Source organism: Apostichopus japonicus, chromosome 21, assembly GCF_037975245.1.
Source record: "Apostichopus japonicus isolate 1M-3 chromosome 21, ASM3797524v1, whole genome shotgun sequence".
Taxonomy (NCBI): domain Eukaryota; kingdom Metazoa; phylum Echinodermata; class Holothuroidea; order Aspidochirotida; family Stichopodidae; genus Apostichopus; species Apostichopus japonicus.
The window spans coordinates 9164571-9189252 of NC_092581.1; the positions used below are offsets into that span (position 1 = coordinate 9164571).

The 24682-nt window shown below is 38.0% G+C and overlaps 1 pseudogene; it reads left to right on the forward strand.

Annotated features, from left to right (window-relative positions):
- Positions 1 to 18368: 18368 nt before the first annotated feature.
- LOC139963156 (dnaJ homolog subfamily C member 22-like) lies at positions 18369 to 21756 on the forward strand (annotated as a pseudogene).
- Positions 21757 to 24682: the final 2926 nt, after the last annotated feature.

Consider the following 24682-nt stretch of genomic DNA (forward strand, 5'->3'; position numbering starts at 1 on the left):
GTGATATAGCCTTTGTTAGCACTTACATCTTCATTTCAAAGATGGAGAGAGATGAACTTGTTCGTATGTATTTTAGGCACATGCATACCTGTAGTGTTAGTCTAACCCTAACGTACATTGTCTCTCTTCGGCATTTTTTAGTCCGCGGCTTAATCGTATAACTAAGCTTGACTTCTGTGGTTGGATGATTGATACATGGAAGGTACAGTGAACGAGAAGTATATTATATTATAATATAGTAAAACCGTACGGTACGTATATGCACGTATCTTGCATGTAGGCCAATATTGAACTATCACGTACGTACGTAATATAATTATGTTTCATATGTCCTTTCTAGAGCTTCGTAGAGTAGAACAGTATATACATGATAAGAAACATAAAGAAAAACTGTTTACGTAGTTGCGCATCTGTGGACACCTGCTTTTTCAAATTCCACTGTTAGTGCAATTTGCACTAATATATTTCGAGAACGGCATTACGGGATTGAGAAGCTTTTTTGTTCTTGTTTGATGCAAATAAAACATGATGTTAAATCAAATGATATCTATGTATATATATATGGTTTAAGCACTATTCATCAATATACATAATTTGTTACAAGGATTGTTTTGACTGTGATGATAAAATAATGCATACGATAAACAATACTTTAACAAAGAGATGTAGACTTGAGTAACATTACTACAAGTCCACCCCCCCCCCCCGTCTACCCTTTGTTCATCCTTCTTCACCTCATCCAAGTTCTTCCTTTTCTACTTTTGCTTACAATACACTTAGACCTGTGTGAAGGTAAGAAAGTGTATTTTACATTTTTAACACTTACGGTAATACTATATTCAGTAGATACACGCAAAGCTATTTCAGCCATTATGTTGATGCTCTATTCCATATATATCCACAACTGGTACCAGTGTGTGCAGAACTCCGTGTAACAGATTTGGCGCCTTTGCGCTGGCTACAGCCAGCTTCTTATTAAAGAATTAAAGGAAAATTATTTAAAGAAGTCACATCTAACATTTTACTCAACTAATTGTTTACATTGTTAATAATAAGCTGTTGGTTTTCAGTATAGCTTTACTAGAATGTTGACCACGTAAACCATGTTAATCCTGGAACCATCGCTGTGTCCTTGTCCATCCCATTTCCTTTACTTCAGCATTAGTTTCAAACTGTTCAACAATGCAATATTTGATTGGCATTGCAAAGCTTCTGATTTATATGACAGAGGGATGACTTTCCTGTTTCAATGCACATGTGGTACCTTCGAATGTGAAGGGGTGCACGCTGCAAGACGGATTAAAGGATAGTATCATTGTAGTGAACTGTCCATAAAACACACCATGATCATATCCCAGTCCTTATCTCATTAATCCCTCCACATTACTCCTTTATCAAACCATTGTAGGAAATGTATATATTACTTACACATGTTTGAGTCCAACCTCAATGGCTGATGGTAAAATAACAATGACATTTGTATTGACACCAGACGTAAACTCCATTGTCAAATCTTAAATGCAAGTAGGTCAGTAAGTTATAAGTACCAAACGGTTCAATGAAGTACACCTCTGTAAGGTTAGTTAACGTTATTTTCTCTTCTTTTTTTTCTGTATTCTCCATCAACATAAAGAACCGAGTAAGACATTTTATCTCAAGTTGAACACGTACAGTTAAATTTCATAAGTAGCAATGTATATACAGACATTTACATGAAGTGGTCAAGTCAGCATTTACTTGTCAGCTATTTGCTCACCAATCTTACCCATCTGTCAGCCATTACCGATTTGCCCAACATTCTGTTACAGCTGTAACGTTAAAGAGCAATTCTTTCTTGTTTAACATATTAAAAATCTTCCATCTCATGAAAAGTTTTTCAGCGTTAGAATGTTTATTAAATAAATGTATAACTATTGTGTTGCGATCACGAACTCCACGGACGATATCTTCATTTCATGTACGAGTCCGTATATGTAGCTACTGCTAAAATGCAGCACCAAAAATGACAATCGTAAATCAAGTCAATGAACAGACAAACAGGGGAAAATCCATATGTCTACGAAAGCCCATAAGTGCCATTCGAAATATATTTTAATTCCTTCGAATACATTTTTAATTTGTTCGTTGCGAATTAATAATTCATTATAACTAATTAAATTGGTTTCGAGTGACATTAGTAACCAGTAATGATGAAAAATGAACTTCTAATAACTGTAACGGGTGAAAAAATAGTAAATAAAGGAATGGTAATAAAACTAGAGACGGAATTGATGTCACGTGAGTAAACTACAACGTCGGATATGCACTCACGTTTCCCAAATGACATGTATTGAATGAATATATACATACTCTGGTGTCGCAAATTGAGAGTATAGTTGTATGAAGTACTCTTCTGTAACGTCAGATTACGTTATTTTACATTCTTCTCCTGTTGGTTCTATAAAAGCCTCGGGTAACACTGTGTTCACATGGGATAGCGCGCCCTATATTAGATCAACGAACGCGTCATCAGTAAACGGGTAAACAAGAGCGGCAACGCATCAGCAGAAACTCAGCTAAGCTTCTATTTGAGAAATTTGTTTTAATAGGCAATATTTCTGAGCAGCTTATCTATTGAATAAGAAAATACTCTAGATAACGGTGTCAGTTCTGTTCCTCCCATCTCATTTTCCCCTTGCCTTATGCCCTTCTTAGCAGACATAGTTTGTTACAATATCTATAGTATTTGTAAAATATCATGCAAACATTTTATTTATATGAGTCTGCAGATACTGTTGACCCTTTAATGAGTTTTGACCTTCACAAATATCGATACATTTATCATCAAAGTAATACCTTCCATGAAACGGGAGACTTGTCGATGTTACATTTCCTTAGCTATAGTGGTCACAATAATATCAAGTGGTTCGTCCAACTCAGAATGGGTTACATACATGTTTCCGTTCTTGAAATAAGGTAGGCACAATGTTTTCACTGATTTATCCTGTTGAATTCAGATGACTATTGAACACCAAAAAAACACAAAAAAGTCCCTGTCTATAATGGGAAACCAACATGCCAAGTATAAGGGTTGCCAATCGGACACACTTTTAGAGATATGGGTGTTACAAGAAGGCAGTGCCCACACACATACCAAAGATATGCATAGAGCCGTGTATACACGGCTTAGAAAATACGGTACACACTCACACATGCTATCATGAGTTCAACGGTTTGGATTGTCATTGATTCTATACTTTCACTAATGTATTACATACAATAGATCGTTGTACTTATTACTAGGGATAAGCTATGCCTTATTTCAAAAGCAAAGAACCAACAGTATATACACTTCGTTGTTTTCATTCTTGTAATAATAGAACGAAAACTTAAAAATATTACTCTGCTACTTCTGCTAAAATGTTGTGGATTTCATGTTTGATGCATCTCATTAAAACGTCGTTTCAGTTACATGTCACTTCTAAGCGTCCGTACCAACCTGTTTTTTCCCCATTACTGTGCACTAAGTCTACGCTACAATAAAGCATCAGCATTTTAAGTGTAGTTCTTAGACCAAACTAGACCGGGTTCTTCACGGATGCTTCATTAGTAACATATAAGTTTAGAACACCATAGTTAATCACAGTTGAGAGCTTAGTTCCTTAATGTCTCTTAGTTCCAAATGTAATGTACAAGCAAGTATCGTAATTTTGTACTATATTTTAAGTCGTGCTAAGACACTCTTTTGTGACAAGGGAGTTGTATAACATTTTAGATAACTAGGATAATACCAGTGTTTGATACAATTGTACTCTTTTCGCTTTGTCCATGATCATCAATAATTTGACCAATTAGAGAACTGACGGAGTAAAAAAGAATTTTTGATGGAAGCAAATTATCACAGTCTGAATCATTCTTTCTGGACATGTTAATGTTGAAAATATTATTAATTTCTCTCATAACTTAGTTCTGCGCTTTGCCCAATTAAATTATATGTAGGATGAGCTTGGAGTCATTAGGTTGCGGGAGGGGTAAAGGCACATATGGTGTCCATCCTGGGGAGGGGCCTAACGGGAGCGATCCTTGGGTAGGATGGATTAGAAGCAGAAGGGTGCTATCATCTTTGATATTCTAACTACGTCATTCTTGGTTCAAGGTTTTTTTTAAATGTTTAGTACAAACCGATTTAAAAAATTCGGACTGGGAAAGTTCCTCCTGCTCCCCCTGCTCCTGTTAGGCTACATAGTAAAGTACATCAGGGATTCGGAGAAGGATAATATATATACCATCTCATTTTGAAGGAAAAGAGAGGCATCAATCGTTAATAGTACGAGATATCACGAGATGCACAATACAATGTTAAAGTGCCGTGTGCAATGTAACCTTGCGGTTTTTTTTATGACGAGCGCGTTATCCCATATGAACACAGTGTTTGATGGTTCATTTTAAATAGAATACCTACAGTTAAATTTAAGCAATAAGTAAATATACAGACTATAGTACATGAAGTGGCACACTTGATGGAGTTTAATTGATGCTTCAGAAAGGAAAACGTCAAAGTCAATGTACAGAAAAACGGTGAAAAATTCTTCATGAAATGAAGAGATGTCCGTCTTTTGAATATCAAACTTGCGAAGTAATGAGTAAAATGTTTCTAATTATTTAATGAATGATTAATTATTTAATGAATAATTAACAGTACAATACTAAATCAGGCGCATCTTTGAAAATAGTGTAACAAATTTGGTGCTTAACGACAGATGCATGAGTCAGCATACTCTCTTATAAGATTGAACAGGGTTCGACTCGTAACATAATCAGACTGCGTTTGGTAATAAAAGACTTGGCCACTTTTATATCAATATAGTAAAAGAGTAATTAAATTGGAATGTCTCTTGTGTCAAGCGGCCAGACAAAAATTAAACTTTAGTCCAAATCCAATGTTTTACAGTGATACACTCCACTGAGGTGTTTCAATCGCCGTGTTCTCCAAAAAAGAAAGTAAGATACTAAGATACAAATTGTGACATCGTCCGTGGAGTTCGTGATCCCAACACAATAGTTATACAATAATTTAATAAACATTCTAACGCTGAAAAACTTTTCATGAGATGAAAGATTTTTATTATGTTAAACAAGAAAGAATTGCCTTTTAACGTTACAGCTGTAACATAATGTTGGGCAAATCGGTAATGGTTGGCAGATGGGTAAGAATGGTGAGCAAATAGCTGACAACAGACAAAATCAGGTTCAAGACAAAAATGTACACACATCTGATTGCAATGACGGATATAACATAATCTGTGGGTTCACGACAACGGCGTATATCCACCGATGTCACTAACTGCTTTGAAAAATGGAGAGATGTTTGATGTGACTGTATTCAAAACAGCATACTCTGATACCGCAGTAGTCCCGAGTAGTCTAAAAAAAATATGGTTGTTACATAACGAAATATACACTTCAGGGAAGTTCTTTTACGTTAATAAATTTTTCCCTACTTTATTTTGGAGACTGACTGTTAAATAATTTGAGCAAAATTACAGTTTGCAAACGCTTCAGTAAACTCGGTTATATCATTTCATCTTAGTTTTATAAGTCTTTGTTTTGCTTTCTTTAACGTATTCCGTAGTGTATGCCTATATCTACCAAATCGGTAAGTTTATCGTATTCTGTATTCTTTATTCACAAAGCTCTTTGCGGGAGCTTCGATCACTGATATTTATTTTGTAAAAGCCAAACTAGACTAGATTTAGCAGGATATTGTTAAAATAAAAGTCATAACGTTAGGGCATTTGCCACATTTCCGTCACAATACATTCATTGACACTGTCAGCGGTTGTAAAGATGATTTCTTTAGAGCATGCAAACAGAAATCTGATCCCACCCATCCTATTGTATATCAGACCTTGTAACAGTGTTTTAATGACTCGTTTTGGGGAACAATTATGCCAAATCTGATCTATTTTCTACTTCGTTAATATGTTTACTCTCCATCTGGCTGTTGTTGCGGAAATTTGGTCAATAAAACCTCCAGCCCGTTGGAACGTCTTCAAAACATTTTGCCTCCACATGGGCAGTTTCCATGCCCTATTTTTGCCAAAGTTACTTTGCTTAAAGATCTGTTTTATTGGTACGCTATAGCTAGGGAAGTTGTGTGAATACGTATGATAGCTTGCTGTAGTTGGAGTCTATACAGCATACCTTTAAGTCAAATAGGAAATGATTGGATGAGGATTCGAGCTGCAATGGGTGTTATTATTATCTTTGTTTTTATTATTATTGTTATTATTTTGGGGGAGATGGGCACAAGGAATGAATGTAAATTGTATACGAGGACTCACAGACGGAGGTTAGCAGGGTAACATAGAAGGAATATACGAATTTGCAAGCGAATAATATACTCTGATTTTTGTTTGCTTATATTTGTTACTATCTATGCTTAAATTGTTTTTCTAATTAGTAGAATTACTGTTTTCAACAGAGTAAAACATCTACTGACTTATTTCGTTTTGCCTTCCCCACTCATCCTGACCCTCCGACATCGCACTCTCGTTTAGTGTTAGTTGAGCATAAATTTTCGTAATCAGTGCAACTTTTGTTTTATACCTTTCACTTTAGACGATTAGATGTGACTGACCATACAGCCTGCTTGACTCTGAATTACAATTACTAGTGTAAACAGCATCGAATCGGAACTTGGATTTAACTTTCAATTATCGACATTATTATAATATAGTTATTTAGTATGGAAATAGTACATAGCGGAGTTATTGTGAATTAAATGGGATAAGGGTAAGGGTGGGGGTGGAGCAGGAGATAGTGATGGTTATAGGGTTAAATGTAAATATGAAACGGGTGTAATTGTGATTAAGATTAAGATTGAGATTGAGATTGAGATTGAGATTGAGATTGAGATTGAGATTGAGAATGATTAATGGTTCATGGTTAATGGTAAATGGTTACTGGTTACTGATTACTGATTACTGGTTACTGGTTTATGCTTAATGGTTGATGATTTATTATTAATGATTACTGATTAATGATCAATGTTTATGATTAATGATAAATGATTAATGATTAATGATTGATGATTAATGATTAATGATTGATGATTAATGATTATTGATTAATGATTATTGAATAATGATTAATGATTAATGGTTAATGATTAATGATTAATGATGAATGATGAATGATGAATGATGAATGATTAATGTTTAATGATTAATGGTTATTGGTTAATGATTAATGATTTTTTTCATTTTTACCGTAGTTATTTGTGTTATTTCTTTAGTCTAATAAACTAGGCATCATAAATAACAATTAATGTCTTCTTTTGTTTTTTTATAAACGTTTCTTTTGGATACAAGAAATTGCACAAACTTGGTTATTCCAAACGTCTGGCACAGGCTGAGTAAGTCACATTATAAACTTGCGGTAGGGGGAACGAGTTTTACTAGAGGAGGGGAGAATCCTTCGGCGTAATAGTTTGCACCGAAAAATGTGAAATGTGCCTATTGCCTATAGCATAAGTGGATATATTCCTTCAAAATGTAGACTCCAAGCATCGCGAAACTGAAGAGCCGAAGAGCTATTAATGATACGCAATATTGTGAAATATTGATGATACACACTCTTGTTTAAGTCGTAAGAAGGATTCGTGTTCCGTCGTTCTGTGACATGGTACATGGGTAAGTACAAATTAAGTTACTTTACTGTTAGAGTGTACATCAACTTATTTATATTATGTTAACTTGTAAAATATCAGTATGTTTTCCTTTTCTTCTCTTCATAATTCTGTATTTATAGATTTCTTGTAGCTCATTATAGTGAAAAGTCAACAAACCGGAAGAAATTAACTTACGTTTTAGGGCCAGAGGCTATGGTAAATATGAATGATCTGCAGAACAGATTAGATATTAATGATGTAGTCTGGGGTAAACATTAAAGATACTCATACAGAGGTAACAATGAAAGACACATTTCCTGTAATAATTGATGATACATAGGCTAGAGTAAACATTATCGCTTCAGTATGGGATAAATATTGATGAAAAACGGACTAGGGAAAATATTAATGATATAGCCGAGGTTAACATTCATGTTACGCAGCCTTGAGTGAATATTAATAATGCACAAGTTGGATTAATATCACTTATAAAAAGCTACACGTTTATATAACAATGATAAAACAAATACAAATAATTAATGTAGGCGATGCACCTCAATGGAAACTATTCCAAATTTAATTTATATACATTTATATACATTTTTTTAATTACTACTTGAATTGTCATTAGTTGAGATCTCTGAGCTAATTAGAGGCTTGGCGATATCTGAAATAATTATTCAAAATATCTGAACCAAACGTCCACATATCTTTAAATTAATTCCAGATATCTGAAACTGAATTATCAGCTTGCACATAATTTATAGGCATGCAACCCTTGTGTTTTAGAGCAAAAGCTAGTACCCAGTATGGTCTAACGATGGATTAGGGTAAAGGTAAAAATTATACTTTACCAAGGGTTTTTCCATAAATATTTGTCATATATGCCAAGAGAAATTTAATTTCCTAAAGAAAAGCGCATGATGCAATTTAGAATAACAACTTCAGCATCATGGTGTTTTCAAATGGAGCTATTCTATAGAAAATGGGATACTAATAGGTGCACGATATTTAAATTGGGTGTGGGACATGGTTCAGTTTAAACAATCAGTGTGGGAAGAATTGGACCAATACTCCAGGTCTCTTTCCCTTTTCAGCCTCATTAAAAGAAAATCAGAGTATTCATGAGCACATCCTTATTCTTAGACCTAATTATAGACCGACTTTATAGCCTAAAGACGACTCGGAATGCACTGTTCGCTTTTTAAATGTCAGATATAATTTATCTGGGGGAGGACTCGACGCACCTTACATGGGTCACCGACCCCAGTGCCTAGAACCTCCTTCTTGACATAATTCCCTTCTGACATTCCATAAAGTTTCAATTCCTTTCTTAAATCACTCTGGATAAATTTTGAAATCAAGTGTACGCCGTTGGTATAAACAGGGAGCTGCTACTGGAGTTGTAGCTCCCTGGTATAAAGCACCCTAACTTCTTGGTAGGTTTTTATGGAACGCCAAAAGGGCAATGTATTTTGTCGTCTCCGTCGAGTTTGTCCACTTCGATGTTGTTGTCTCGATCGAGTTTGTTGCCTCGATCGAGTTTGTTGCCTCGATCGAGTTTGTTGCCTCGATCGAGTTTGTTGCCTCGATCGAGTTTGTTGCCTCGATCGAGTTTGTTGCCTCGATCGAGTTTGTTGCCTCGATCGAGTTTGTTGCCTCGATCGAGTTTGTTGCCTCGATCGAGTTTGTTGCCTCGATCGAGTTCGTTGCCTCGATCGAGTTTGTTGCCTCGATCGAGTTTGTTGCCTCGATCGAGTTTGTTGCCTCGATCGAGTTTGTTGCCTCGATCGAGTTTGTTGCCTCGATCGAGTTTGTTGCCTCGATCGAGTTTGTTGCCTCGATCGAGTTTGTTGCCTCGATCGAGTTTGTTGCCTCGATCGAGTTTGTGCTATTCAATAATTGAATGTACAATGCACGTACGCTATGCTACTATGCTACTGCTACACAAAAAAAAGCGCGAATCGGCGTCGTCATATCTCGCGCAACTGGTATACACAACATAAATAGGCTACATGTATTTTGTCGAGGTTTATGTCGAAACTAAAGTTAGAAAATTGAAAGGGGTGTAGGTGGTTTTACACTATCTAACGCAACATAGTCGCCAAGAACCTGAAGTATTTTTAAGGTAGGGCCCGAGGAACTTGAACTTATAGCATCCTCCTATTGGTGAAACATAATTGCACCTATTAGGTGAATTGAGTGTACTGTTAATAGTAGGAAAGACTAGCGTAGGTTCTTATGACCAACTTGACCGGTTTCTGCTCTCAAACTTTATAGGAGGAGCTTCATCAGTAGTAACCTTTGAATATTTTACATTCGGTCTGGGCGTCTCGTTCTCAAAATGCATCTATTTTCTGTGTACGAGTTTTTATGGACTCATAGTGTAACTATAAGAGCATCTAAAAAAGCTTTGTGTAAACCTTGAGAGTCAGCTGATTCTTCGTTAGTACGAAACCTTGAGTTAACAAGTAAATCTTTGAGATTTTGGGCCCTTTTGTAGGGGTGTTACTAAAACGAATGACAATTGCGTTACACATAACGAATGACAATATGTTGTACACACTAAAAAATTGCGTTGACGAAAACGAATGACAGTAATGACAGCACAGACATTTGCTTCAACCGGATATCACAGTTCAGACTTCGTGGGTATCTAGATCTAGTAAAGTACGGGCAAAATAAAAACGCACCTTATAGTAAGCGAAATTGTAAGTCTGATTTTTAAAAGTAAATTTAACGTCATTTTTCCGATATTAATTGTTAGAAACTAACAATTATAATCTTGAAACGGCTTCAGTTATCTTTCTGTATAAATCTACAGAGGTAAAAAGCACAGCACTCAAGCGCATTCTCACACAAAAACTTTCCCTGTGGTTAGTATCCGTAAATTACACCAAAACCCTGCAACCACGTAACATGCGATTTTCCTCAAATCATTTTCGCGCAGAAAACCAATAACCGGATTTACTCCACTCCGTTAATCATATCTTTTCTCAACACTGTCCTTCGTTGTCATTCGTTGTCATTCGCTGTCATTCGCAAATGATAATTAACCCTGTACAAAGTCAATTGTCATTCTGTCATTCGCTGTCATTCGTTTTAGTTTGTCCCTTTTGTAGGCTAGAATCGGTTCTTTTGGAAACAGTTTGGATAATTCCGCGTGTTGCGAGATTAAGTGCCAATGTTTTACAAAAGTGTTTTTTTTTAAATGCGTTTTGTAAACCTTCCTTGCCTTTTTTGTATGATGAAGCGGATTCTCATTTTTCTTTTTAGGTCTTTCAATGACTTGAGAAGATTACTTCGTTTAGGTTTTTCTGGAATTGCTATGAATTTCAGACCTTTTCTCGGCGCAATAAACTCTATATTGGACATGTTTCTGTCTGATAGGTTCTTTACTATGGAACGCCAAAAGCGCAACGCATTTCGTTGCCTCGATCGATTTCGCCTCCTTCTATTTCGTTGCCTCCTTTTATTTCGTTTCCTCCTTCTATTTCGTTGCTTCGTTCTATATCGTTGTCTCATTCTATTTTGCTGCCTCGTTCTATTTCGTTGTTTCCTTTGATTTCATTGTCTCCTTCTATTTCGTTGCCTCGTTCTAATTCATTGTCTCCTTCGATTTCGCTTCTTCGTTCTATTTCGTTGCCTCCTTTGGTTTTGTTGCCTCCTTTGGTTTTGTTGCCTCGTTTGATATCGTTGCCTCCTTTTATTTCGTCGCCTCCTTCTAATTCGTTGTCTCCTTTGATTTCGTTGCCTCCTTTGATTTCGTTGCCTCGTTCTATTATCTACTATCGGTAACAAAAATTATTTCTTGACCAAAAGTGGCCTTAAAGTTTTAACCCCGATACGGACATCTCTAAACGCGCTGTGCGTTATGTGTAATGATCCAAAAGATGATTTTTTCCCCCCTTCAAAATCGATTAATTTTAGTTATGGAGCCTACTGGCATGTCCGGTTAGCACCACATTAAAGTAGAAAGGTTCCTCTTTCACGTGGTATACCTCTACTATCGGTAACAAAAATGATTTCTTGACCAAAAGTGGCCTTAAAGTTTTAACCCCGATACGGACATCTCTAAACGCGCTGTATATACATAATGTGTAATGATCAGAAAAATGTAGGCTCCATAACTAAGGTTAATCGATTTTGAAGAAAAAAAAATTAAACAGTTTTCTGATCATTATACATTACGTATATACAGCGCGTTTAAAGATGTCCGTATCGGGGTTAAAACTTTGAGGCCACTTTTGGTCAAAAAATCATTTTTAATTACCGATAGTAGAGATATACCACGTGAAAGATGAACCTGTCTACTTTAATGTGGTGCTAACCGGACATCTCAATAGGCTCCATAACTCAACTTAATCGATTTTGAAGAATAAAAAAATTAATCAATATTTTAAAACTTTTAGGCCACTTTTTGTAAAAAAAATCGGCTTTGTTACCAATAGTAGGTATAACACGTGAAAGAAGAAATTTTATTCTTTGATGTGATGCTAACCGAACCTCCTAACTAGGTCGATAACTCAAATTAATGGATTTTGGAATAATAATACGTTTGGATCATAACACATTACCGCGCGTTTCCAGCTAATTTTCCCATTTGCATCCCACTCCTGTTAGGATCGAAAGGTTTGTAGCCATCGAATTTCAATAAATCAAAGTGTTACTGGCTGTTTTTTCATACCACGTGCAAGAGGAATAACTTAACATCGTCATTGTACCTCTGTTGACTGTTGCATATTCTCATAAATTAATTGTTTAGACATTTGAAGAAAAAAAAAGAAAAAAATGGTATAAAAATTGTCGCAATTTACGCCTTTCTCCACAAGATTTGGTAGGATCACAAGTTTCAGTTCAATATGGATGCAGAAATCGTCCACCATTTAATTCCAAAATTATAACACATGAAAGAGCAACATCTTCTCTCTCATATGGTGCAATTATTGGCATTTTACAGTATTCATAGCGTTAATTATATTATCGCTTTAAAACAGGTACGAACAAGTAACAGTCTTGTTATTGTCCGCTAATTTAGGCTGCCCTTAGTGGCTGCTGGGGATCCACTTTTCCGCCACATCGTACCCAGCGCTCGTCACAGTGTACAAACATATGTGGCCAACGGCGTGTAACGTTGATTTATACACTATTGGCTGCCGTTAGTGGCTGCTCTTAGTGGCTGCTACGTTCAAACAGGTGCTAGGCTGCTCAGTACGTGCTAGGCACTGTGATCGACCAGGTAACGTTCGCGTTAACCGGCCCGTCGTGACCGAAGGAGAAAAAAGCTCCGCCCACCAATGCATGCCTGCAATACCTAATTAACATAACCAGGCGAATTCAATCGAGGCAACGAAATCGAACGAGGCAACGAAATAGAAGGAGGCAACGAAATAGAAGGAAGCAACGAAATAAAAGGAGGAAACGAAATAAAAGGAGGCAACGAAATAAAAGGAGGCAACGAAATAGAAGGAGGCGAAATCGATCGAGGCAACGAAATGCGTTGCGCTTTTGGCGTTCCATACTTTACGAACTTTTTAAGTGTTTCTGCTTCTTTTCGAAGAGGCAACAAACTCGATCGAGGCAACAAACTCGATCGAGGCAACAAACTCGATCGAGGCACAAACTCGATCGAGGCAACAAACTCGATCGAGACAACAAACTCGATCGAGGCAACAAACTCGATCGAGGCAACAAACTCGATCGAGGCAACAAACTCGATCGAGGCAACAAACTCGATCGAGGCAACAAACTCGATCGAGGCAACAAACTCGATCGAGGCAACAAACTCGATCGAGACAACAAACTCGATCGAGACAACAAACTCGATCGAGACAACAACATCGAAGTGGACAAACTCGACGGAGACGACAAAATACATTGCCCTTTTGGCGTTCCATAGGAAGGGAGATGATTGTGGGTTCAATATTATTTGGCCATGTTGCGTTTTCAACTCACGTAAGACAGTGCTCCCCTACTTAGGCCGTAAAGTATATGCACTTACCAATCACCCTTCCCCCTCCTTCCTCTTCCAGATTCCATCCGATTCTGGTCTTTGCTGGGGTTGCAGCTACGGGTGTGTGTGGGTGTGTGTTTACGTGTACGTCTGTAGCACTTGCTTTGGTCCGCGACAACTCACCAACGGAATGATGGATATTTGTCATACTGGCTGTGTAGATGTATTATGGTAGGTGAGCCCTATTGCTTTTCGCCCTGATCTTATCAATAATAATGAGGTTATGGGGTCAAACGTAAAAATATTTACAAACTTGGTATTCAGTTGTTGACCAATACCTGGTACATGTAGGCCTAAATGCATTGGGAACATATGGGCCCCAAATTTCCCGGCCCGTTTTTTAGCCGGGTGGACCCATATTTTATTTCTAACTCAAATGCATTAAGGGACACATTCTTTGGTCCCCAATTTTTGGGGCCCAATACTTTTAATAATTTTGTCAAGTCCATTCCATTAAATTGCGTAATGACATACAATACTTTAACATTCCACTAAGCAAGGAACCATATAGTGCCCGTTGGGCTTTTTTGAAAATAAAGCCTTCTAGTTGGCTTCTCTTTTTGTAGTACAGCAGTGTTACGACCCGAGGTTAACATCAGATACTTTTTCAATAGGATTAATGAGTTGAGCCTGCATCGCATAAAGTTATCAAATTCACTTTGTTAGTTAAGTGAGGAAGGACTCTAGATGGCAGTACAATACATCGCAAGACCATCACAAGACCATAAAAGACATCAGAGGACTTTGGAAGACCTTAGATGACACTAGAATACATCAGAAGACTCGGAAGGCATAATTGGACCATATGATACGTCAGAAGGCCCAAGTAGATCTCAAGAGATATCAGTATAATTAAGACGACATCACAGTCTTTAGCCAAAGGCCCTTATTGCAAAATTTAGCATTCCTCAATATTTCAGAACGAATTTTGGGTGCAGAATCTCGGAGTCTCCGAAGGTACTTCCGCAAACTTACTTGCACTTAAATCTGGCCTGTTCTGACACCTTTGAAAGTGTTGGCTTTGTTTGCTTTATTCAGTTTTCAAGTGAAAAAGTTCGAAATTTTCTTTGCGTGATTACTTTCTAATACCAGTCTCTAATACCACTGGAATGTTTCTGTAAATTATCTTCGTGGAAAGTACTTAGTTCCATAACTAAGTTAAATCTTTGTTGTTTATTGGGGGGGGGGGGGGGGTCTTTACGACAGTTATATGATGGTCTAGCAAGATCCGGCTCATTGTAATGTATCCGTTGATCTATATGTAGACAACACTGGTACACCCACACAATAGATCAAAATATAAGGGCAATGTATAGGAAAAGTTACTGCTGACTGAAATTTCCAAACACCGCCCACACATCCTTTCGAAATTCTTTAGTTTCAAGTTTCAAACGTAAACATGCACAGGCGAAGACGAATGCTTATACTGGGATACGATGCAATCTTTACCTTTTAGGGCATAACACGTCCAAGGTTTTTTCAAGTTTATTGTACAGGATTTGTTTAATTTTCAATGAAATTCAAATTTAATTTCCGAATAGTCTATTATTAGAAGTCTTATCCTATATGTCCAACACAGCACAAAACACGCACTACATGACCGCACCTTCATTAAATCACAGTGTGTAAACAAAATACAAGTTGTAACATTTAATTGCGAGAGAAAGTTGTTATGTATCAGGCGCGTATCCAGGATTTTCTAACCCGGGGGGCGCGAATTACTGTCTAAGCGGAGCGCCACCATCGGTTGGCGCGGAGCGTACAAGAAAATTTCTGGTTTTGATACCCCCCAGATCACCGGAAATGGCACTTCTCGGGCTTGAAAATGAGCAACCAGATGTAGACTTTTGCCTGAGAACCAAGTATTTCCGAAAAGTTTTTTCCATCCATAACCTTTTTGAAGATTGTCACCAGTCACACATCATGTTCGACGTGATTGCATGTCCTATGGATGATTGCTTTTGTAGGTTATTCTACGTCACGGCCCACAATATCCGAAAGCCCCACTTTTCAAGGTTTTAAGCCCATTACTTGTTGAGAATTTGAAAATTCACTTTTCTCGTGAATAAAATCACTTGAAAACATACCCATAATGTTGCAGAAAATTCAATCTATAGACAACCAATATAGAAAAACCTCCTTGAACCCCTAACAGACAGGTCCAAATTGAACGAGTAGAGGAAAGTATGATGAAGAATGTTGGTGAGGAAATTTTGGAAAATTCCGACACAGTTAATTTCTTGGTGTAGAAATATTGCAACCTCTTATAATGGCTTTTACAAAACTTGGTTGAAGGAAGAGAAAAATAGGAGATATTTCCGATATCAGGTATATCGAAACCGAACACTTCACTCATAGGCGTAGGTCCCGTAGGAGGCGGGGGCTGCAGCCCCCCCCCCCCCCCCCCCAATTGTTTTCCCATTTTTTTCGGGCACCTACTGAAAGAAAAATAAATAGCAATGAACAGCTTAAAATGATCTCCTTGGTAATTGAAATAAAGTTGTAAGCTTGGCCGACATTACCCTTGTAAAAGAGAGTTTTGACATAAATGGATCTGTATGGTTTTTCTCCATCTACAAAAGACATTTGGTTGTTTACATTAGCATCCGGCGGTATACTGTGCAACTTTGACGGACCGTGCGGTACACGATGCCATTTGATGTAATGAGCGATCTTGCCTATATGATATTGGCATCGACATGTTGAATGCGCGCTTTGCGCGCGAAAAATTTTGGCTTTTTTTTTCGGGCAAGTCATTACAGCCCTCAAATCCAATCTGGCTCCTACGCCTTTGACTACACACATTGACAGTTTTTGAGGCTGTTCATCGTGGAACATGCATTTCAATGCTCATTGATATGATGTTATATCTGCTCTTTGCTTTACAAATTCGAACAGGCGTATAGCGAGTAATTGCCAAGGGAGGGCGAAGCCTGTAGGCAAACTATCTAAGCGAAGCGCCACCATGAGTTGGCGCGAAGCGTACAAGAGAAATTTTGGCCGAAAATGCCTCCCAGATCGCTGGAAATGACACTTCCCAGGCCTTGTAAGTTGCATCTAAGCATTGTCTATTTTGAAATTACTAGCGATGTCATAAAGAAAATTTGCTCGGGGGGGGGGCGGTCGCCCCCTTCCCGAAATGCGTTATGTTCCCCGACGACTCGGTCGAGTTCAAGTACATTAGTGAGAGAGGAAAAACGGAAACGTCAAAAATGGAGTTGTCGGGGTAAGGGGTAGGGTGAGGCGCACACCCCCTCCGTAATCCTTGATCTGTCACTGGCTACCCTGTGTATATAATAGGGATCTTTCTCTTCCCGAGGTCTTGGCTATCTTCTACTCCCTCCTTTTCTCCTTTTTCTCTCTTTTTTCTTTTTCTTTTCCCTTCCTTCCTCTCCTCCTTTTCTTTTTTCCCCTCCTTTTCCCTTTTTTCTTCTTTTTTTCTCTCCTCTTTTCCTTACCCGGGGGGCGCGCGCCCCCAACGCCCCCCCCCTGGATACGCACCTGTGTATATAAAGTATAATATAAAAGAAGCCTGAAAACTGACTGAGAAATTATAATAAATAATATGGAAAAGAGCGGCAAAGAATTTCTTGGTCAGAAGCGGGACTCAAACTAGTCTTGTTCCAGACCCTGACATTCTGCTGTTACTTTGCCTGTTACAATTAATATGAGTGCGCCCTCACATCCTCCTTCGAAAATCTGTCAAAACCAGGGTCTTCGTTTTAGGTACCGCACCACAATTAGAGTAGTGTTCATCCGCTCGAAAGGTTAACCATTTTCAGAGAAAAGAGGTAAAAGTACCTAAGTTAAAGCATGTTTTAAGCATGTTATCAGCTAATGTCATCGCTCGTTCTGCCTTTAAATGAAAGAGCATAATTTAAAGTACAGATGGTGTGGAAATAGGGAGGATCGAAGGGTTAAATGTTGATATTACTCCGAGCGAGCAGACGGAAGGGTGGGGGTTCAGTATGCTAAACTTGCTCCTCTTCTAGCTTTAAATCTAAACGGTCATGATATAAAAGTTTGCAAGCGCCATGATAGGCCAAGATCTCAGCTATCATGTGTGGTTAGGATATACCAGTTGAAAACTTTTATCTATGCTTTGGCAGGTCTTGAAAGTGACGAGTTTAGTGTGTAAGTCATGGAACAATTAATTGTGGTGCGAGACCTCTACTAAATCTTCATTTACCCTGTGTCCGTATCACCAACTTACGGTCTAGATTACACATTTATTACTCCTAGCCTGCTTACACGAAGACGGAGACATCGTTACATATTCATAGAAGGCATTAAGAAGAAAAAACTGCAAGAGGATAATTATTTTGACATAATACTTAAATCTGGTTAACGGCCTGGGAATAATTTGTCCCTACAACTCCTTCTTCGAAGAAGGATAAACCAGTGGAAGCCTAAACCCCACAAAGGTCCTGACAGTATGTGGAGTACAGGTCTAACTTAGACTAGCCTAGACCCATTGGTACGAGGATAACACTAACTATCCTAGGGGTTAATAAGCCAACATCTAAGGTACAAACATACAAACATGCGGCATTTGTAGGGTCCATTTCATTTCCTTTTTTTAAGGTTCCTACCACTCCCCAGTTACAGTTAATGTACCTGTGATTAAATTAGTGCACATTGACGATTTGGAACCTACAGAATTTCTGTTTGAAAACCAATATTTGACATTGAATCCATGAATCAACGATGATCCAGCGTAGAATCAATTTATATCAAAATAAATCACCATGGCCAAGAACAAGTGGATTTCATATTTTTTGTGGCTTATAGGTGGTGTATTCGGTTTGCACCATTTATATCTTGGACGTGACAGACAAGCATTTGTATGGTGGTGCACAGGTGGATTCTTTGGTGTTGGAGTTTGCAGAGACCTCTGGAGAATTCCAAAATATGTAGACTCTGCCAATGATTTACACCAGAGTATAAAAAGGAAGTTCATCCAACAGATGATGAATAATCCCAAACCATTTTTTCTAGATTTTGCGCCAAGTTAGTTATTGGTACTTTCTTTGGCTACTTAACGATGGTAGCCATATATCCAGGGCCGTCTTAACGCATGGGCCCACTGGGCCCTGGCCCAGGGCCCCGCGATGTCAGGGGCCCCGCAATCGTAGTAACCCCATGTCTTAATCTGGGAGGAAAACTTATTGAATAGGCCATTATGCCTGATTGAATTCGATACTTGACAACTTGTGACGAGAGTTGGTGAAACACTTGAGAGTTTGACATTAAATATTCGAATCTGAGTTGGCAACCCTGGAATATACAATGCCCCGAAGGCTTCCAACACCAGACAACTCGGTCCGCGGTCCGAGCACCAGTCATTTTTTTCAATGCAATTCTCACCCAGGAGAATATATCCGGTAAGTTGATATTCATTTTCCATCACTTAAAATCGATTACCGTCATACTGTATATGGTCATAAATAAATGAGCCTTTCGGCACATCAATGATCAGGTGGAATTGATCCTAAATATTATCTACTGTAATTACTTTGTGAGCTCTTTATAGGCATGTCCATGATGTCCTAGTAGTGGAAGTGAACTGCTCCTATGCTATGCGCGATGTCTAGACAACCCTTTACGTCCCAATGTATGAGTGTGTCAGGAATGCTGATCAGGAATGGTCCACACGAATCGAAGCAGAAGGACTTAGCAAGAAAAAGAGTAAGTTGGAAACTGTCATTCTGACAATGGTGTGGAATGACATTCTCGACCGGATGAACAAAACAAGTAAAGTTCTGCAGTCGAAAGATGTTGACATCCTTGCTGCTGTTGATCTCCTCAAGTCCCTGAAATCCTATCTCGACCATATGAGAGACGAATTCGAAGAATACGAACTTGCAGCAAAGGCTAACAGCAGGTGTCCGGATCCAGAATTCAGCGACGAACACAAACGTGCACGAAAGCGAAGTGTTCAACTCACCAGGGATGACGGGTCAGCCGAAGAAGTACTACTGAAAGGCAGTGAAAAATTCAAGGTGGATACGTACCTTCCTATCCTGGACTCACTAACCTCTCAATTGACAGAACGCGCGGAAGCATACGAAAACATCAGGGAACTGTTTTCTTTCTTCAATCAGCTGAAAACAATCGACAGTGATGAACTTAGTCGGAGCTGTGAAAAGTTGGCCAAAGTTTATCATGACGATCTTGATTACCACGAATTACTCAACGAATGCAAACAATTCAAGCCCCACCTCGTCCTCGATGAAAAATGCACAACACTCCCAGATATCTACAGGAAACTCATTTCAGATCAATTGAAATACGTGTTCCCGAATGTTGAAATTGCCCTCCGAATTGTCCTATGCATGATGGTTACAAATTGTACTGGAGAACGTTCATTTTCGAGGTTAAAACTAATCAAGAATAATCTCCGGAACAGAATGGGGCAACGGCGACTTAATAGGCTCTCTCTCATGTGCATAAAAAGCGACTTCCTCAAAAAGATTGACTTTCAGCCAATCATACAACAGTTTGCGATCAAGAAATGCCGCAAGTTCCGTTAGTTTCCCCAGTTGAAAGACTCAACACAAGGGTGTTACAAATGGTGAGTCCAGTATTGTTAGGGAAGGGATGGAGGGCAACTGGAAGATTACTCTTCATGATGTATTTCATCTTTTAGATATATCACGTATGTTATTCAGCTAAAGTTTTATGCTTTATGCGCGACATAGGGAGGGTGGTAAATGCAGGCATGTCTATGCTTGAGCGCTTGTCAAGGATGTCAATTTTTCACCCAACTTTTTTCGAACTCACTTGATTGAGGGGCCCCGCTCCATTGCCGGGCCCAGGGCCCGGTGATCTCTTAAGACGGCCCTGCATATATCTGAAGAATTGCTCGGGAATCTCCGGTGATACGAACTCTCGTAGTATCATTTGCAATAGATGTACCGTAGGTGTTCACATTGTGGGTAACATCGGTAAGGAACAACAGGGTGCGCTAAAGCCAGCGTTGCATTTGGATCATACATGCTTAGCCCATTGTTTACCTTACCCAGCGGTGTAGCATACCACCCATTTTAAGTCCCTTCTTATTTCAGAAGATTCAGGAAAACTCCGAAAGCTTGGATGATTCAAAGTATATGTATAGGAGGCTTTTCGTTCTTTTCATTGCAGGTACGTTTGATGTTATCACTAAAATGGTATTGCTCCCAGCTGGACTGTGTTTTCTAAATTGAACAAAGAAAATAATATTTGCTGGTTTAGTATAAATGCAGGTCTTGTGTTATCAACGATTGCAACATGATTCAGAATAAAATGGATTATGGTTGGAAATATCTGAATCACTAACATTTGCAAATTTACTGTTAACTGATTTTATTACGTTATTTCTAATACTGATTTGCGATAACAAGATATTGGGATACTAAGGCAATGTGCAGAGGCATATTTTTCTCTGGACTGTCCCTTGTGTACAGCATGACAAAGGTCAGGCCCCAGTCAAGAGTTGAAGGACTTAGGTGAAAACACTGACATTTTTATTTGTCATGCTGAAGAATACTTAAATTCAAGACTGGTATTTCGCTTGTGGGCATACTATAGTATAGATGTACCATGCAGGGAATGTATTACATGTAAATTGATTCATAATCTTTAGTATATAGGGCGGCATAGGATCCAACTTTTTGGATGCTCAGCCAAATATGGTCTCAGGAGGAACCAAAACATTTTCCTGGAAAAGCAAAGATGAAAAGAGAATATCCCAGTGCTCAAACTTAACTTTCACTTCAAAGTTAATGTTGATACTTGCGTTTTGTTTTTTTAAACGTAATATGTTACATTTTACGTTTTGATGAACAGGATCCTGCATAACTGGTCTTTGGTTTTCGGCAATATACTTCAATGCCTCCATTACCACAGGGGATGGGGAAACAGTCAAGGTTAGAGATGCAGTCAATCACTTCTTCAACTCACCCTATGGAAGGAATTCGTGGCGACCATGAAACGATTATATCAGAGAGGAAAAGCCAGAGGATGGCGACGTCTTTGGTCGGATCTGATGGACTCGTTTGATCCTCAGGGCGAGATGAATGCTTATAAGGTTGGTTACAGATCCAAAGCATGAGAAGTAATGTAGATTAGCCGAGATTTGTCAAATACAAGGACAATTAGAGGGCGCTTTGTCCATCGAGGTTTGAATTATATTTGAACAAGTTAGTTCCTGACCCCAAACATTTGTAGTGTAATCACAAAGGTTACTGACCCATACAATTTGTAGTCCCGATGATCACAACGGTGACGGATTTATAGTACTTATGCCAACGAGTATTAACTGTATTATTCCTCTTTAAGGCATGGTATGTATCATTGCAGTGTATGTTTGTATAATCTTGTTTTAAATTAAGGTGAGACGTGTGGTAACTATAGGGAGATGTTTACCCACAATTAAGTGTTGTAATCATTTAGTGATATGTTTATTTAGATGAGAGGGCCCGTTAAATTAGCTTTAAGTGAAGCTGCTCGACAAACAGGGATTTCCGTAACTTGTACATCTGGACGCAGAAACGAACGGTCAGATCATTATATTCTCAACACCCCAGGCCTGAGCGTATCAGGTGTCTGAAAGATACATCCCCGAGACCAGCGCTAGGGATAATGTGGATGGGGATTCTCATTTTGATAATACACCTAACGTCAAATAAAGAATCCAATGCCTTGCATCGTTACTGCCCCACCCACCCCCCTCCCACCCCCGCACCACTGCACCCGACCTGGCTGATATATCTGATGTGGATGACATTTTTGTAGTTATTTCAGCAGACTATGTGGATGATTTTCTACAGGTATTGAACTCTTTCCATAAATCTATTCAATTTACATATGAAATGGAATACGGGGTAAATGTTCTTTTCTAGATATAAACATTTTCAGAATGGTTGGTTCCAGCGGTACTGACACCATCGCCACTTCCGTTTTCCGTAAGAAAACTTTTACAGGGTTGTTTATTAATTGGAAATCCTGGTGCACCAAAAAGTATAAAATTGCGGTTAAAGGCTTTGCATGAACGCACACGTAGACTGTGCTCGTCGGATTCCTTGTTCGTTCATGAATTGCAATTTATTCGACGCATTTTGACTTTAAATGGTTACCCTAGGAAGCTGTTGCATGAAATGGAGAACTATACTTCTAAATTGAGAAAACAACTGGGCATGGGTCCTGTAATTAAATTTGATCATGGGGAGACCAAAGAAAATACTGTTTATGTTAAATTACCATACTGTGGCCCCAGCAGTGATAAACTCGCTAAGACTTTAGGTAGTTACATTAAAGTGTTTTGTGATGACAATATTCATATCAAAATAATTTTTCTGCAAAAGAAAATTTCTGCCTTGTTCAACTTCAAGGATGCTTATAGGTTAGATTATGCCAACAATGCTGTATATAGGATAAACTGCCCAGACTGTCATTCCTTTTATGTCGGAGAAACCAATAGACGGCTTAAGGATAGATTTTAAGAACAATCTGATGAGCTCTGTTGGTGGTCAGAAAGGCGCTATTAACCTTCATTGTACTGCGCACAAACATAATCTGCCTACTTTTGTTGACCATTGTGTCGCTATTGGTAATGAATCCCAGAGGTTCAGGAGGAAGATTAAAGAGAGTTTCCTAATAAAAGACTTAAATGCTGACTTGAATAGAAACGTAGCATACGGGTTGGAGCTATTTTAATCCCTACTTACTTTCTATTGCTGGTTTGTTCTAATCATTCCTAGCTTACAAATTCACTCATGCTTATCACTATTGTCGTCTTCGGATGTATATTAGCCCTTGTATTTAATTGATCTTGTACAATTGCCTGACGATGGAGTGGTGACCACTCCGAAATATAGCAGTATGTCGTTGTTAAAAATATTCGCTTGTTTATCTTTTATATTATATATATATATATATATATATATATATATATATATATATATATATATATATATATATATATATATATATATATATATATATAGCAGTACTTATTTGAGTCTAACGTGTCATTGTGTATATGCCCGTTTTGCCACTCCTGACATTTCGTTGTCCCGACCGGTCCACAGAAATGTTACAGCTACAGTATAATTACTATGGGTCTAATCAATTTTAAGCTACAGTATACAGTGACTAGGTCTCGGCTTATCCATTTCAAGGATATGAAAGTAGAATTCAACACAAGTATTTCTGATAACAAGCTTTGCATGGGAATGAGATGACAGTAGATCTGCTCTAACTGCTGTTACTGTTTTTCCAGTAGGCCTATATGGGTCTAACTGATTTGAAATTGCTAATAAATTAAGAATCCTATAAGATACAACACGACGGAGTCCTTGTTGCACCTTTCAAGCAAATGACGATACAGATTAAATGTCTGTGGTAAATGTATTTATCCTTTTTGAGGATTATGAAGTGATAAATTGTAATTCATGACAACATAAAGTATGCACATGTGAGTCATCATGCATCACGGAAGACATTTGAGAGTACTTGGAGATTAATTTGCAAATTGAAAACAATATAATATTACAGAAGAAAGAGACTATATTTGTAAGTAGACAACAATGTACGGTGACAGACTACTAAAAATGCTGCAATACACGATTGTATAGGCCTACGTCTATGATAGTGCATTGTAACTTTATTATTCTTCACTAAAGGGGTGCTCATTGTACAAAATGCAAACAAAATGTCAATCATTTTAAGCGATATATTAAAAAGCCCATAACCATTTTTACTTGGGGTGGAGGGAAGTTGATAAGTTTAGAGAGGTTATCAAGGCCTTTTTCTTTTTCTCGTTGACTTTTATTTTGCACAATATATCCACTTGAACAATCTGATATACGTCTAATGAAAAAAATCAGAAAGTGAGAAATATATTTTGGGAAGTTCTTTCCAAAATCGATTTGTGTTTCACTTATTTTCCATGCAAGCACCTGCATCACCAACTTATACACAACAATAATGGCATCTTGATTATTTCATTTCTGTGAGGTAACATTTAGTTACTTTTA